Source organism: Oryza brachyantha, chromosome 11 (assembly GCF_000231095.2).
Source record: "Oryza brachyantha chromosome 11, ObraRS2, whole genome shotgun sequence".
Lineage (NCBI taxonomy): Eukaryota > Viridiplantae > Streptophyta > Magnoliopsida > Poales > Poaceae > Oryza > Oryza brachyantha.
Window position 1 is genome coordinate 15,690,967 of NC_023173.2, and position 15,253 is coordinate 15,706,219.

Sequence of the window (15,253 nt, forward strand, 5' to 3'; positions counted from 1 at the left end):
GGGTCTCATGTTGTAAAAATTAATGTGATTACCTTCGGCATGTGTAAAAACATCTTCTATTTTTTTTCTTTTTTGGGTCTTTCTTCATAATGACATAGTTTTATTTCACAAAACATGAGCTAGCTAGCTAATTTCAAATTTTCATCTTCTGTACAAATATGTGAGCCTGAAAACCTAATGTTTTCTGATTAATTTATAGTTAAATACTTAACTCGATCAACAAACCATGAGAGCAGATTACATGTCTCTCTGTTAATAACCCACTTTGTAGTGGGATAGTAATCTAAGAATCCACTCCACAGGATGAAATATCAGCGTCCAGTTCTATACTCCTTACCGCAGTCCAACTGTAGTACCTCACCGGTGCATGGGAGTGGTCCAAAACGAGCATTTCGCACAACATTAGATCAGATGCTGCCTAAACACCGTGGCAGAGGACTGGACACCAGCCAATGGTGGCAGGATAGCTCCGGTGCCCTCAATGAACGATAAAGGCATATATGTAGCTTGGTTGCTTGGAAGGTGGACTTCAAAAGCCACATACTAATTCTTGATGTGCCTCCTAAGCCTAATATATGCTTGAGGACATGACCATACATATATTGTCTTTTATGTTGATGATCTGGATTTGTCGGGCCAACTATGCATATGTATCGGCACACATATATCACTGCCCTTATATAGGTGCTGACTGCAGCAAAAAAAACCAGCACCTATACAGGTGTCAGATGAGAGCACCAACTAACAGCTGTAAACATGTTATAGATGCCGGTTTTTGAATAGAAACTGGTAAGGTGGGCTCTGCAATCGTAGACAAAGGTGTTGGTTAATAAAGAAAAAACCAAGAGTAAAAGCCTCCTCCTTATCCTCGGTTTCTCACAACACAAGCCTTCTCCTCTCCACCACTCTCTCGTTCCCTCTACTCTTCCACATCCTACTGCGGTACCGCCCCAAACCATGTCCAACAACACCAGTGGCATCAGCCCCTACCACCACCATGGCCTCCTCCCCCTACCCAAGAACTACCACCAGCAGCAGGCACTGCACTTACCTTCGTTGCACCAGCTCTAGTCTGTCATGCAGCTCTGCGATATGCCCTCTGGTATGATGTTACTTTGTTTGGTGACTTGTGCCTATGATTGAATTGTGAATTTGATATTTTGTACTCTGTTTGTGTGGATTTTAGACGATTCGTGTGAATTTATCACTGAACCTTTGATCGAAGTATGGGAATATGTTATCCATGTTTGATTTGTGGAATGGATTCTATAAAAATTATTGTTTTTGTCTTTTCTTTTTTTTTTTGCCGAAACATACTTATAGGTGCCAATTTGTTATGGCCTTAGCCGATACCCATGGCACTTGTAGATATCGGTTCTAGACATGAACTATAAGTACTATAGGTATTAGTTAGTCAACCAGCACCTGTGAAAATAGGCATTAATATTGTTCTTGATGTTCCCCTCAACCTGATGAAAATCAAATCAATTAGGGATAGGGGGGCTGAATTACCCCTTTTCATCCCAGAAATATTATGATGCAACTAATTACAATGAATGAATTGCTGAAACAAATATACATGTTTTTTCCTAGAATATAATCATGTCATATTTTCTAAAAGATGAATTATGATGAATTCAATGGTGCAATAGAATATAAGTACTTCAGGAAACAAGTCATTTGCAAAATTTGGATTTTGTATGATGCAAGCATGGAGCATGCCCGTGCCATCCCGAGTGGAGACATTTATACACGTGTCATTGAATGAGAGGAGAGACATGCGCGCATGCACTTTCAGTCCCATTACATCGGTAAGGGTGATTATTTAACTTTTTCGTGAGAAAAAAATAAATGGAATATTTACAAATAAAAATAATTTATAAATAATATTTTTATATACATGTTCTTAATGATCTAGAAGCAAAGACTAAAAATAAACTATGACAAAAAACGCTAAAATCAACTTTAAATTTGAGTTTAAAAATTTAAATTTTGATATTAGCAGAAACGAATATAGGTGATAGAGTTTCAAACGAACACACACAGTCCATGGACTAATCCCAAGGGAAAATTACCTTCGGATAAAGTTCTATTCTTGACAGATAACTTGTTCTTCAAAATTACCCGAGTTTTATTATAGTATTTTCCGACGTAATGCAACAGCCAGCGGTTTTTCCATCGCTATTTATTTTTATTTCTTGTTAGATAATCTGATATGTAGAACATTGATCCGGAGAGATAATTTGCCTTTAACCAAATTTTATTCTCAGAAATGAACTGCCATAAATACTTACTCATGGTGTGGAAATTTTTATTCACCAAAACCCTTTTTGTTGATATAGGTTTCCTCAACCTAATTTGCTACTAATTAAAATTTGTATCATACTCCAGGAAGATGTGCCCCCAACAAAAATATGGTTCATAAACCTCACATTTTAACTTTTGTAAAAGCTTATTATATCCCACTTTGTAGAAGCTTGTCTCAAGTTCTGAGGCGCGCCCCTGCTGCTGCCACATCCATCCAGGCATACAACCTCCTTCATTGTGCCTTATGCATGGGGGACGACTGGTGGACGGACGATGCAGGCATGACAGGAGGGCCAGCCTCATGGTATGCAACTAAAGCTTTGACATCAAACGTGCCTCTTTTACTTCAACCTAAGGTGAAAGATGTGGGATATGAATTCCCAATGCTTCCTAGGCCTACTATAAGCTTGGAGATCTCCGTACATGTGGTTCATATTTCATTTCCTTCTGAACATCCAGGCAAGAACATGTGGAATATTGAATGCCATGCCAAAACAGTGAATATATACACATAAATAAGTATCGGTGCCCTTGGCTACCAAGGCTTTTTTTTTGTTGTTGTTGGGCAGTCACAGCATGACTAGCTTGAAATGCCTTGGCACATGCATATTTACTGCGTGGTTCATCTAGCTGCTGCCACAAAAAAAAAAAGACAATTACTCCTCTTGTTTCATAATATTTACCGTTTTGCACAAGGCTAAAGTTAAAATCTTAGAACTTTGAAAATATTTAGAAGGAAACAATGATAGTTGTTTTTTTTAGGATGTATCCTAAACCAAAACAACCCGTAATCATTTTGAATCCCATTTGCACCCGGATTCAGCTTCTTTCAAACTAGCAAATGCACTTTCAGTGCCAACAACGGATCGGCCCCCATCTGAGGAAGAATGAGTACCTAGATCTGCATCTACTATTCTCGTATATAGACATCGATACTCATCGGGGAGGCGGTGTTGGATCCCTTGGCTTACAACACAGGTTCGAGGATAGGTGATGTGCCTATTCTTATGCAGGCTCAAGAAGAGATCTGAAGTGGGTCTCACGAGTAGTTTGTCTTGTTTCAGTCCGTACAAGAAGAGACTTTCAGGGTTGCCCAAGAAGGGGCGGGCCTATCTATTGGTGGTACTAGTTCCGTGGGAGGGGCAGGGTTTCGGCGCCATCAGCATGGGTCCGGCTATCGATCACAAGGGTCTAGATACGGGTCTCGAACGGAAAAGTTAGGGTTTTCGCCATTCAAGTTGTTTGGATGCACATACTTTTAGCAATCGGATACCACTAATCCTTTATACAACAACGTTTTCTTTCAGGCCTACCAACCAATACGGACCAAACCAGAGGAGTAATTAATGTGAAATAATACTCTGTCTAATGGGAAAGGTTATCTAGATTAAGTTTTCTGGTATAATCCTTCTATCATCACAACTACACATGAGGGAAAAGAATACTTCGCAAAATAATTAACAAGCAGTGGCAGAATCGAGCTTCGAATATGCTAGCAAAAACAAAGAACTCAAGGCAGCATGTTCCTCTACATTGACACAACTCACAAGTACTTCACAATGGTTATACTATCCTTGAATTGTTTGATCCATCTTGCTTGTTAACAGCCAATTTCCAAGCAAATATGCTGATCGATTAAATGGTGCTAGCGTAGCGTAGCGACGACATAATAGTTGGTTGCACAGGTGGCAAAACGACTACAAAACTTCCCTAGCATATCAGAGAGAATTGCATGAATACGATCATCTGCAGAGTCACGTATTTATGATGCTTCCCAAGCCCACCATATCCCTGCACGCACCTAGACCATACCATATGCTGTAGTGGGCAGCCATTGCCTACTGGTCCTCCATGACTCCTCGCTGCTCAACTTATTTTACTACACTTATCTACAAGAGCTCGTCTACAATACTCTCTACTGGTAGTATTCTACTACCGATATTTTCATCGATATGAGAAGCTCGACTGTTGATTTAAAGTTCTACTACAAGTAAAAATTAATATTCTACTACCGGTAATTGTTGTGGTAGTACAATAGATTCAATGCATAGGTCTTCCGATAAAGAGTACTGTAGTCACCTAACAGTAAAGAGGTCTACATTACTTCTACTACCAGTAAAGAGTATTGTAGTCACATATATCTACAAGGGTCTCTCCGGTATATTTTACTGGTAGTATTATACTATCAGTAGAACTAATCTCAGTCATTGATTAAAAATATATTTTTGAACTTTGTTAATTAATTGATTAGTAGTATCTTGTAATTTTGTTTTTCAATAAAGATCACAATAAAAAGGAGTGGTCTGCATCTGCAACATGACTAAGATTCTGATCAATTAATTAACAAAGTACAAAAATACATTTTTAATTGTGATCTTTATTTTGTTTGGTTAATTGTATGACAAATACAGTTTGAAAGAGATGATATTCGGTTAGCGGTATGAACTGGGGATATCGCTACCAGTGAGATTACCACCTAGAACTTATGGATGAAATTTATACCATTTAAGTACGTTGAGCTTTGTTCCATATCAATATTTTCACTATGAGATTCATCATATGAAATTTTGTTTCAGTCAACAAATTGACCCGTCCAAAAAGATCGAAACAGGCTATATCCATTACACATACAGCACACAAGACCGAAAATTACATTCATACATCTTTTTTACGAAGTAAGCATCATGAACTGGTAAATAGAAATAAAAAAGAGGAATAATCAAAGAATGGTTAGCATTGTTGCTGTCGTCGAGGCATTCGTCACTTGCGCCGTTGTTGCTGATCCCATCCACCATCGCATTTCCATGCTCATTTAGAGGCCTCCGTATTGCAGGCTGCAAAAAAATATTGAGTCAACCCAAGAACGATGTCAGTGGATCTATCATTAATCAAATTATCATAGTATGCAATTTTTGTAAAAGAAACTTATTTTGATAAACAATATTGGTCAAAGTAGCATATGGAAGTTCGTGTCGACATCCAAAAGTGACATATTTTGGGATCGATGAAGTCATGCGGTAGAATACGACCAACAACAGTCACTTTACTTTTACTTTGGTGGATAGTCAGATCAACCGGTTGGAAAGAGTAGACTAATCACAAGTTCTTTTATCATTTGCTATAATGCAATTGTTCCGAAGAACCAACTAAATATTGCATAACTAATATGATGATCAAGAGGTTGAAATAGCACCGGTCGTTTTGGCAGATAATAAGCAAAGAAAAACCAAAACTCTAGCTACGTTCCATCACGTTCCAAACTACTCGCACTGTCGCCCGGGTAGCAGAAGCATGAACAAGTGCAAGCATGCAGCGGCAACGATGACTAGGTCTAGAGAGGCACAGTTACGGCGACACAACATGCTCAGCTCACATCTGGAAGGACATCGTGTTCGGGCTTACCCTGCATCGGCCAAGAGATCGGTCACAATGGCAGCTTGGTCGCTTGGCTGTCCAGTCCTCAACGAGCCCTATGATTTCCCTATGCTTCCCAAGCCTAACACTACTTGATATGCTGATAGCCTATTGTCGATCGGTTGCTCCTCATGGTTCTGCTAGTTCAGCAACTTTTTATAGTGGCATGAAGGGGTTACATTTATGTGTGCTCCCTGCAAGCCATTTGAAAGAATGGATTAGTTGGTCTGGAACATGTGCTCCAAGTGTGTAGTAGTCTGTTGGAGTCTGTATCTAATTCGCACGAATGTAACTTCCCATGTACGTAAACTTTCGATATATTATATATAAACTTTATATATATAAGCTTCTAGTATATATTTTATAGATACATATTTATAAGTTGATATTTTCAGTATTGATATTTTTTTCTGCTAGATATTTTATATATTGTATTTGTTTTCTATGTATAAAAAATTTATATATAAAAACTTTATACATAGAGCCGTTGATGCGGGTTAGGGAGTATGCGGGCATTCACCCGTTACACCGACCCATGGTCTAGGATGTAGCCTAATATTGTACGATAAATCTGTAAATGCTAACTGTACATTTGTGACAATTTAACTACTATTTGCCCATTAAACGTGTTCTTATGCACATCTATGCCAACACGCACAATGCGGTACACCTCTCACTGGCTATCATGCGGTAATTAAAATCAGTTTTTTTCACCAAATCATTTTTTTTGTTGAGATAGGTTTCTTTAGCATAATTTGAGCTACTATTTAAAATCCATATTCCACTATAAGAAATCTAACAAATATCATTGACAAACACTTAATTCTAAAAAATATCATCGACGAGTGCGAGCTCTACAAAATATCATTGTCGTTAGTATTCCGTGAGCATTTCTCCGTTAAGTGATGTAGTATGAACAATGTATTTAACGGTAAAAATGGACGGAAACCTAATGGTGATGGCATTTCTCAGACAGAGTCGTTTGCACTCGTAAATAATATTTCTTAGACCTAGATGTTTATCAATGCTATTTTTTAGATTTTCTATTCTACTATGTTAAGATATGCTCCCAAAAAACATATGGTTTATTAACCTCACATGTAAACCCACCCTCCCAAGAATCAGACCATTGCAATTTATCTGACTTTAGTTTAACCCGTATGAAGTCCCTGCTTCTACATTCATCTGGTTATCTTGTTGGATTATTCTACCAAGCCTATGCATGTTAAGCTATTCTTGGGCGAACAATGCAGATATGATAGGGTGGTAGGCCTCATTGTCCGCCATTAACACTTTGATTGAAAATATCGCTCAGCTGCTTGAAACTAAGGTCAATGAAGTGGTGTGGGAATAACCAATGCTTCCTAGGCCTACTATATGTTTGGAGATCTCCACATGTGTGCTTGACATGTTAATATTTCATATTGTTCTAAGGATCCAAGAGAGACCATGTGGAATGTGTCTTGCCAAAACGGTGAATATATAGACATGGATCAGTATCAGTGCCCTTAGCTGATAAGGCTTCTGGGTTGTTGGGCAGTCACATGATGAGTCGAAATTAAGGCCTTGGCACACACATATGTTTACTGTGTATTCATCTAGCTGATTCTGCATGCATGCTAAAAGTTAATGATTTCCAGGTCACTAATGGGAAATGAAAGGTAGAATAATGGGAAGGGCCAGGGCCGCGATCGGCAAAGGGGGTGTAAGTTAACTTATCTCATGCGAAAAACGTAGTAATAGATTAATACATGATTAATTAATTATTAATTATTAAAAATATAAAATGGATTAATATGATTTTTTTAAAACAACTTTCCTATAGAATTTTTTTGTAAAAAATACACTGTTTAACAGTTAGGAAAGCGTGCACACGAAAAATAAGGAGGTTAAGTTAACTTAACAGGGGCGAGCCCAGGTAGATTAACTTTTCCTTGTCTATTCCCTCTCTCGTCAGAAGAAGACGCGAGGGAATTAAGAGACTTCTGTCCTCGTATTTTTGCTTTTGTTTATATTTAAACCAAAATTTGAATTTTTAATCTTAAATTTGTAGTTAAATTTAGGATTTTTTTATCGTAGCTTATTTTGTAGTCTTTGTTTTTAAATCGCCAAAAATATGTATGTAAAAGTTATATTCATAAATATTTTTTTATTTGTGTCAAATATGTTATTTGGCATGACCCTCTACGTGTACAACCATATATTAATTTACGCTTGGTGGAACAGGAACAGGAGTACTAATTAATTACTGCAAGTGTATTTACAGATCTAACTAACAAGTACTGATAGAAGAAACTATAAATCAGTTGATGTAACCTAGCTGCAACCAGATCACTCGGTGCTCAAACTACTTGTGGTTTTAGGGCACAATGAGCCGAATAAATTCATACATGTGGGGAAAAAAAGTTCCGTGGATCACAACTATGGTAGCTTACGCCTCTATTCTTTTGTGTTCTAAACAACTCGTGGCAGTGAGAAACACATTTCATGCGGCATCGAACGATGAGCTCGTGATGGCCATGAAACTTGGAAGGCATTATGAACAGATGTGTCATGCATTTGTGGCAATCTCAGATAGGATGGCTACTTTGTTGCTCAGCGGGTGCATCAGCATTGAGCCATTATAATTCCCTATGCCTCCCAAGCCTAACACTATTGATAGCCTATGTACAGATCAACTCCATGCTCCTCGAGAGTGTAGATGGTTTCAGCACTTGGTGTCTGCTAGTTTATCTCCTCTTGTAGTGTCATATATGCATGTGCGCGTTCTCTGCCTGCTCCATGTGTGTGGTACAATTTTCATTTGAAAAGCCAGCTTGGGAGGTTGAGTTATTCCATACAACAATAAATTTATATTTCACGATGTTGACTACTGAATCAATGATTCATTATTCATCTTATTTAAAAAATATGTGATTATAATTTATTTTGTAGTGCTTTAAGCGTGGCTTATTTTTCACATATTTATATAAATATTTTGAATAATTCAATAATCAAACATATCTCTAAAAATCAATGGTGTCGAACATTAGAAATAGAAGCTCATTAGGTCTCCTAATGCAGGATTGGCCTTATGAGTAGATCGCATGATCCCATAATAGGTCTCATAACGCACGATTTGCCTGATGCATGCCCCATGGCTTATCTCAACCCATTGGCCTACCTAAACACAAAAGCATAATCGAGTGAACCATCTAGGATGTATAGGAACCTCGTCTTTTCGCTTCTGGTTATGCTATAAGCTAAAATTTGAATTTTCAACGTTAAATTTGAAGCTCATTTTGGAGTTTTATTGTATTCTATTATATAGTCTTTGCTTTTAGATAGATAAGAACATGTATATTAAAGTTTTATTCACAAGATATTTTTTATTTATAAATATATTGTTTCGCTTTTTCTCTCAAAAAGCCAACCAATGTCCATCTAGACCTTAAGATGGCAGTCCTGGATAAGGAATCTCAATGGGCCAGCATTGTCATGTTCTTTTTAAGCCAAAGGTTTGTTTATTCAGGGTCGGTCCTTGAATGAGGGTCGGGTGGTGCGGCCGCTCTAGTCCTCTAAATCTTAGGCCCCTAACCAAAATTTTTAAGGTAACATATGTAATATTTTCTATATAAATATTATTTCTAAATATAATTTAAATGTTTATAATAATAATTCGTATATATAAAGTACATTTATATAGTGATTATTATATACTGGGATATAAAGTATATTTATGTTTACTTTCACACCATTGCACTCAAAGGTCAGGACCGGCCTTGTCTTTATTTACCAAATCCGTTGTTATGTTGACAAAGCTTTCCTTAACCAAGTATCTGAAATTCTTAGGGAATTGTTTTGAATCCATTTCAACATTATAACATTTAATCCATTCATTTGTAACCTCAAGTAGTTATCACAAAAAAAAAATTTGCTATTTCAACATTATAACATTTAATCCATTCATTTTGCTAAAAGAAATCTCACATTAATAAAAACAAAAAATAGAATCTGGTCAGAAATACATTTCCAAAATTCCAAATAAAGAAAACTAGAAAAGAGTCTATGTGTATATGCAGTTTAGAAAAATCCTAATCAAATTTATAAAATAAAAAAATTAATATTGAATGAAGACCCATCTATACATATAATTTGGAAACATCCAAACTTCATATTAAAGGCAAGTAATATTAAGAGGAAGAGTCATTGTATAAATACTATTATGAAGTATCTAAATTTGAATTAAAAATAAATATTATGTGGAAAAGAGTTTATGTACAAATATCATTTAGAAATAGAATACAAGTATAAATACAAATTGGGAATTAAAATAAAGAAAAGTAAAACAGGGTTCCACATAGAAATATAATATAGAGAAAAATGTGAAATTCGAATTCGAATGAATAACTTAAAAATAATTAACATCAAGATAAGAATATATGTATTGATACAATTCACAACGATGCTAGCATGCAATATGTGCAAGCCACCAATCTATTTTTTTATTAAAAAAGAACAAGCTATAGCATACCAATCCGTATTCTCGTATAGATTGATGTGTAACCAAAAAATATAGGATTTATTAATCTCAAGTTTAAATTTTAAAAACACACATCCAAGAGGCAGAACATATCACTGTTATAATTTGGTCAATTAACCTTGTGAGTATAACCAAGCATCCTTATGATATGCTCTAGTCTGGACCCTTCTCATTTCTTTCCATATCACAGTATTGCATTGACAGAAAACAAACATGTAGTTGAAGCAAGACTTGCTTATGTGAAATAGAAATTCCCAATGCTTTCTAGGCCTACCGTCTATGCTTGGATATCTCACTATGCTTTTGTTTCACATTTCATGCATGTTCCTCTAAAATTCAGAAAGAGAGAGTGAGAGACCATGTGAAACGAGTGGTGCGCACGTATATATATATCAATATTGGTGCCCTTAGCTGATGAGGAGGAACTTGTGTTGTTGGGCAATCACACTGTGTATCCATCCGGCAGTTTCTGCATGTTTATGGTACAAACAAGAGCAATGATGCAATAGCATTTACTCTGGTCTCGTACATATGAAATGAGTGGTAGCTAATTTAACTTTCCTGGCTAGACTACTAACCATCAGATAGATTAGAGTTGATAAGCACTCATGGACCTAATTAATTCAAGCGCTACATCATACGAACATGTACAATGTATTTCTATAAATAATATTTGCTGGTCGATCAACAACTCGATCGCCTAGTGGGGCTTACAAGTTAATCAGCACCCAATGGCGCCACACAGAGCTAGCACATATGGGAATTCAGTTGTTGTGTTATGGTGAAGAAAAAAAAAAGATAAATCAGCCTGACAAACTAAGGCCACGTTCGGCGGTGGAGACAAGATAACTTAACCGCATCGTTTTTCACACGCACGTTTCTCGAACTACTAAACGGTGTATCTTTTGTAAAAATTTTCTATAGAAAAGTTGTTTTAAAAATCATATTAATCTATTTTATATTTTTTAATAATTAATAATTAATTAATCATGTATTAATCTATAACTATGTTTTCCGCGACAGATAAGTTAATTTATCCACACCCTAACCGAAGGCAGCCTAAGTTCAGATGCAATAGCTGCCTATTTGTTATCTCACTATCAACCCCATCCTTTTGCTTCTACCTATAGTTATAAGCTAAAATTTAAATTTTAACTTTAAATTTGGAATAGATTTTGAGATCTTTTCATCATAGTTTTTTTTAAGTTGTCTTTTAGATCCCTAAGAAAACATATATAAAAATCTTATTTACAAATTATTTTTCAATTACAAATATATTGTTTGACTTTTTTTCTAAAAAACCAAGTAGTCAGCTTCTCTACCCGAACGCATGCTAATCCATGAGCACACGTATAGGTTATTTCTATGTCAGTTAGCCTATTAAAAACAACCTATATACAGGCTCGTGGGTTAGTCTAGCCACCTAGCATTCCTACAACCTACAATCCAGGGTTGGTTTTGACCAAGGCGTCAAGCCGCAGCAATGAAAATTCCACCTTATCAGCGTTTGCAACCTCACATCTGCTGCCGGCATGGTGCAGGTGCAGCCACCACGCAGCCGGCACAGCGGTGCTGCTCATCACCCGGCAGTGTAACGATTGGAATTGCATTATCACAAAGCCTCCCTGATATCGGAGAAATGCCTACTCTCACTGTCTCTTTGTTAGAAACCACACCAACTCAGATTGAGCCACACGTTCCTGGTGCTTCCCAAACCCACCGTCTCCCCTGCTGCACACACCTTCATTTATATACTCTCACTCATTTACCATTCTGCTCACGCATTTGCATTGCACATGGTTCAGAAAGAAAATAATTTATAAATAATTTTTATATACATGTTTTTATCGATCTAAAAGCCAAGGTTAAAAAATAAACTATGATAAAAAATCTTAAAATTTGCTTTAAATTTAAGATTAAGAATTTAAATTTAGTTTATAAGCAAAAGATAGTTGTGTGTGCCGAATGTATATGATCGATGAGAGTGAATAGTTGATTGGAAGCACAGTATCCATGTTGGGAGCTTTAATTCAAACAGTTCAGCAGTAAGCCCAGCCAAACTGTCCGGTTATCCTAATAACAACATGGGCTGTCATTGTCCAGCCCAGCTGGATCATACTGTGGCCTGGATAACCAGTTTAATTGAAATTACTAGTGATTGGTCTTGCTCTGAGTCAAATTAAAGAATGTAGGGTGAATTTCGCTTTGGGCTACCTTTTATTTCCAAGGTTTCTGAGACAACCTTTTGACCAATATTTTCACTTTGGACTAGAGAACTTTACATTTATGGTACTTTGGACCATATCAAACCAGGTTTTAACCATGTCTAACTATTTCTCTGACAAAAATGGATTGTGCATGTGCGAGTGTTCATCAGTTCATCAGTGTAAGTTGATGTGGAGGTTGTATATGCACTGAAGAAGGTAATTTGCAGTTGTCAAAAGTGAAAAAAAATCAATCAAAATAGTGATAGAATGTTCAACTTTGGCAATAAAATTTGGTAGCCCAAAGTGCACTTCACTAAAGAATATATAAAATAAAAGGATTGTTTACTTTTCAAGGACACAAGAATGAGGTCAAAAGTCAAGTGAGCTATTGTTGGCCTTATCGCAAAAAAATTGCAAGGCTATGACATAACCACCGCCTCCAATTTTTTTTACATATTCTATATGTATCTTAATATATAACATTGTTAACTTTACTTAATCACGCTTTAAAACTTGATATGGAAAGAGTTTTATTTATAAATACTTTACAGTATTAAAATGCTAGTAAATATTATGATCATTATATTTGTTCTACTAGAGAAAATTAATCGTGATCAAAGTTACGTATGAATGACCAAATTTAACCAAGATATAGACTCAACGGTAGATAGCATCATTCCTCATTTATGCGGCTACGAAGCTTACTAATTAGTGGGAGAAGACGGCCAGTGTCGCCGAGTGCTTCAACAGACGGACATGACAATGATAATGAACAGATTCACGTGTTACAAAATGAGACAGGGGCTCCGAAGGTGACATTCGAATTCCCTATGCTTCCCAAGCTAAGTACATACTCCGCCCTCAACATCATTTTTGTAATTTTCATTTTACATGTTACGTTATGTCCATAGAATGACATTGGACAGACCATATATATATATATATATACTATTACTATTACTAGCATAATGCACGTGCTTCGCCACGGGGATAAAAAATCATTCCATGTAAAATTCAATTAAGATATATGACATACATGTATATATAATTTAATAGGCTGTCAAGTCTCATAAAAATATTTTTAAGTAGGATTTGATGTAATTAATTGGGCACGTATCGCGAGAACATAGCAGATGGACGAATATAAATAATCCATATTTTTAAATAGATAAAGGTATTATCAATATGCACGTGCATAGCAATGGGTGACTTTTAAGTATACAACTATGGATGATTAAAGGGTTATTGTTTGGTGCAAACAAAAATAGTTTGTGATTAAACTTTTACATACTTGTTTTTAGCTATGTAAAAACAAATGTTGAAAAAAATTACGATTAAGAAAAACCTTAAAAATCAACTTCAATATAAGGTTAAGTTCAAATTTTGGCATATAATTATAAGAAGCGAAAAGACGATAGTGTACTTGTTATAAAAAAGATAGTCATGCAATAAAATTAGAGTTTTTCATCGTCCTGTAACATGCGTACAGAGTTTTACATGCAATGATTTTTTATCCCCGTGGCGAAGCACGGGCATTATGCTAGTATAGATAAAAAGCGATTCTGCCCGTTTTTCGTCCGTCTGTGCCTTGGGCCGATTCTGCTCTCGGCCCACTTGCGCGCGACCGCCGTCAGTCTGTCGGCCCGCTTCCGTGCCAGGCCGCGCGTCGCGCTCGTAGTCCGCTATGGGCCGCTTCTGCGCTCGCTCGCGTCGTCCGCCAGGCTTCTGCACGTTGTATCGTATCCGATTCTGTAGGACGTCCGCTGCAGCCGCGCGTCGTCTTCTTTTACACCGGTGACTTAGTCAGCAAACGGGGTGATCCAATTATTCAGAAATCAGTAAGACAAATATCAAATTATTGCACATTACAGAACCAAACAAGCACCCAATTAACACACTACTGCCGTCCACCACAAGGAGGTAAGCATCACTGAGCCATTAGGTACGTCACGCATGCATGGGATTGCCGGAATCGAGATTATCATTTAATCAATATTTCTAATTAAATAGAATTATCGGTAAATCAATATCACTAATATTTTTAACATCGGCTACAAATATTTCGATAGGGATGAAATTTTTAAACTTTAGTTTTCTATTTTTTTTAACGTCGTATTGAAGTTGACATTAAATAGTTGAATTCATTAAAGTAAAATAGTAATAACGGTTCCGCTCATTTTCATCGTTATATTTAGAATTATTCATTTTTCATATTGAAAAAATTAAGCTCAAATACAAAATCATAAATGGACCTTGCGGTCAGCTTATAATCTTAAAAGAAGCATTGGTCAATCGAGTATTTTTAGAATTTTTCAGGTTTTATTTAAGTCCGCTGCAACGCACGGGCATCTTGCTATTGCTAGTGTGTGTGTATATATATATATTCAGGTGGAGTGCCACACGCCTCTCTCTCCGATGAGACTTTTTATCACGTTGTACCTTGCACTTGTGTGCTCCTCTAGCTGCTGGAGACAATAAACTCTGATTGGTCCGTAGATCAATTACTGCTCTAGACCTCCTCAGCAACCAAGTACAATTAGGAATACTAATTTCACCCTTTTGAATCTATTTCGTAATACTAATTTCAGTATTATTTTTATGGACCGAAGTCGAAGCAGTGATCACTGTTGGACCACTCACACAAGTACTTGACCTATTCGAAAACTGGACGATGCACTTACGTGCTCATTTAGCTAACACGACACTGCAGGGCACAACAAACTTTGGTTGGTCTCTAGATATTTTTTTTTACTTATTGGATCATATCATCTTAATGACCAAATACAAATAATCTCTCGGATAT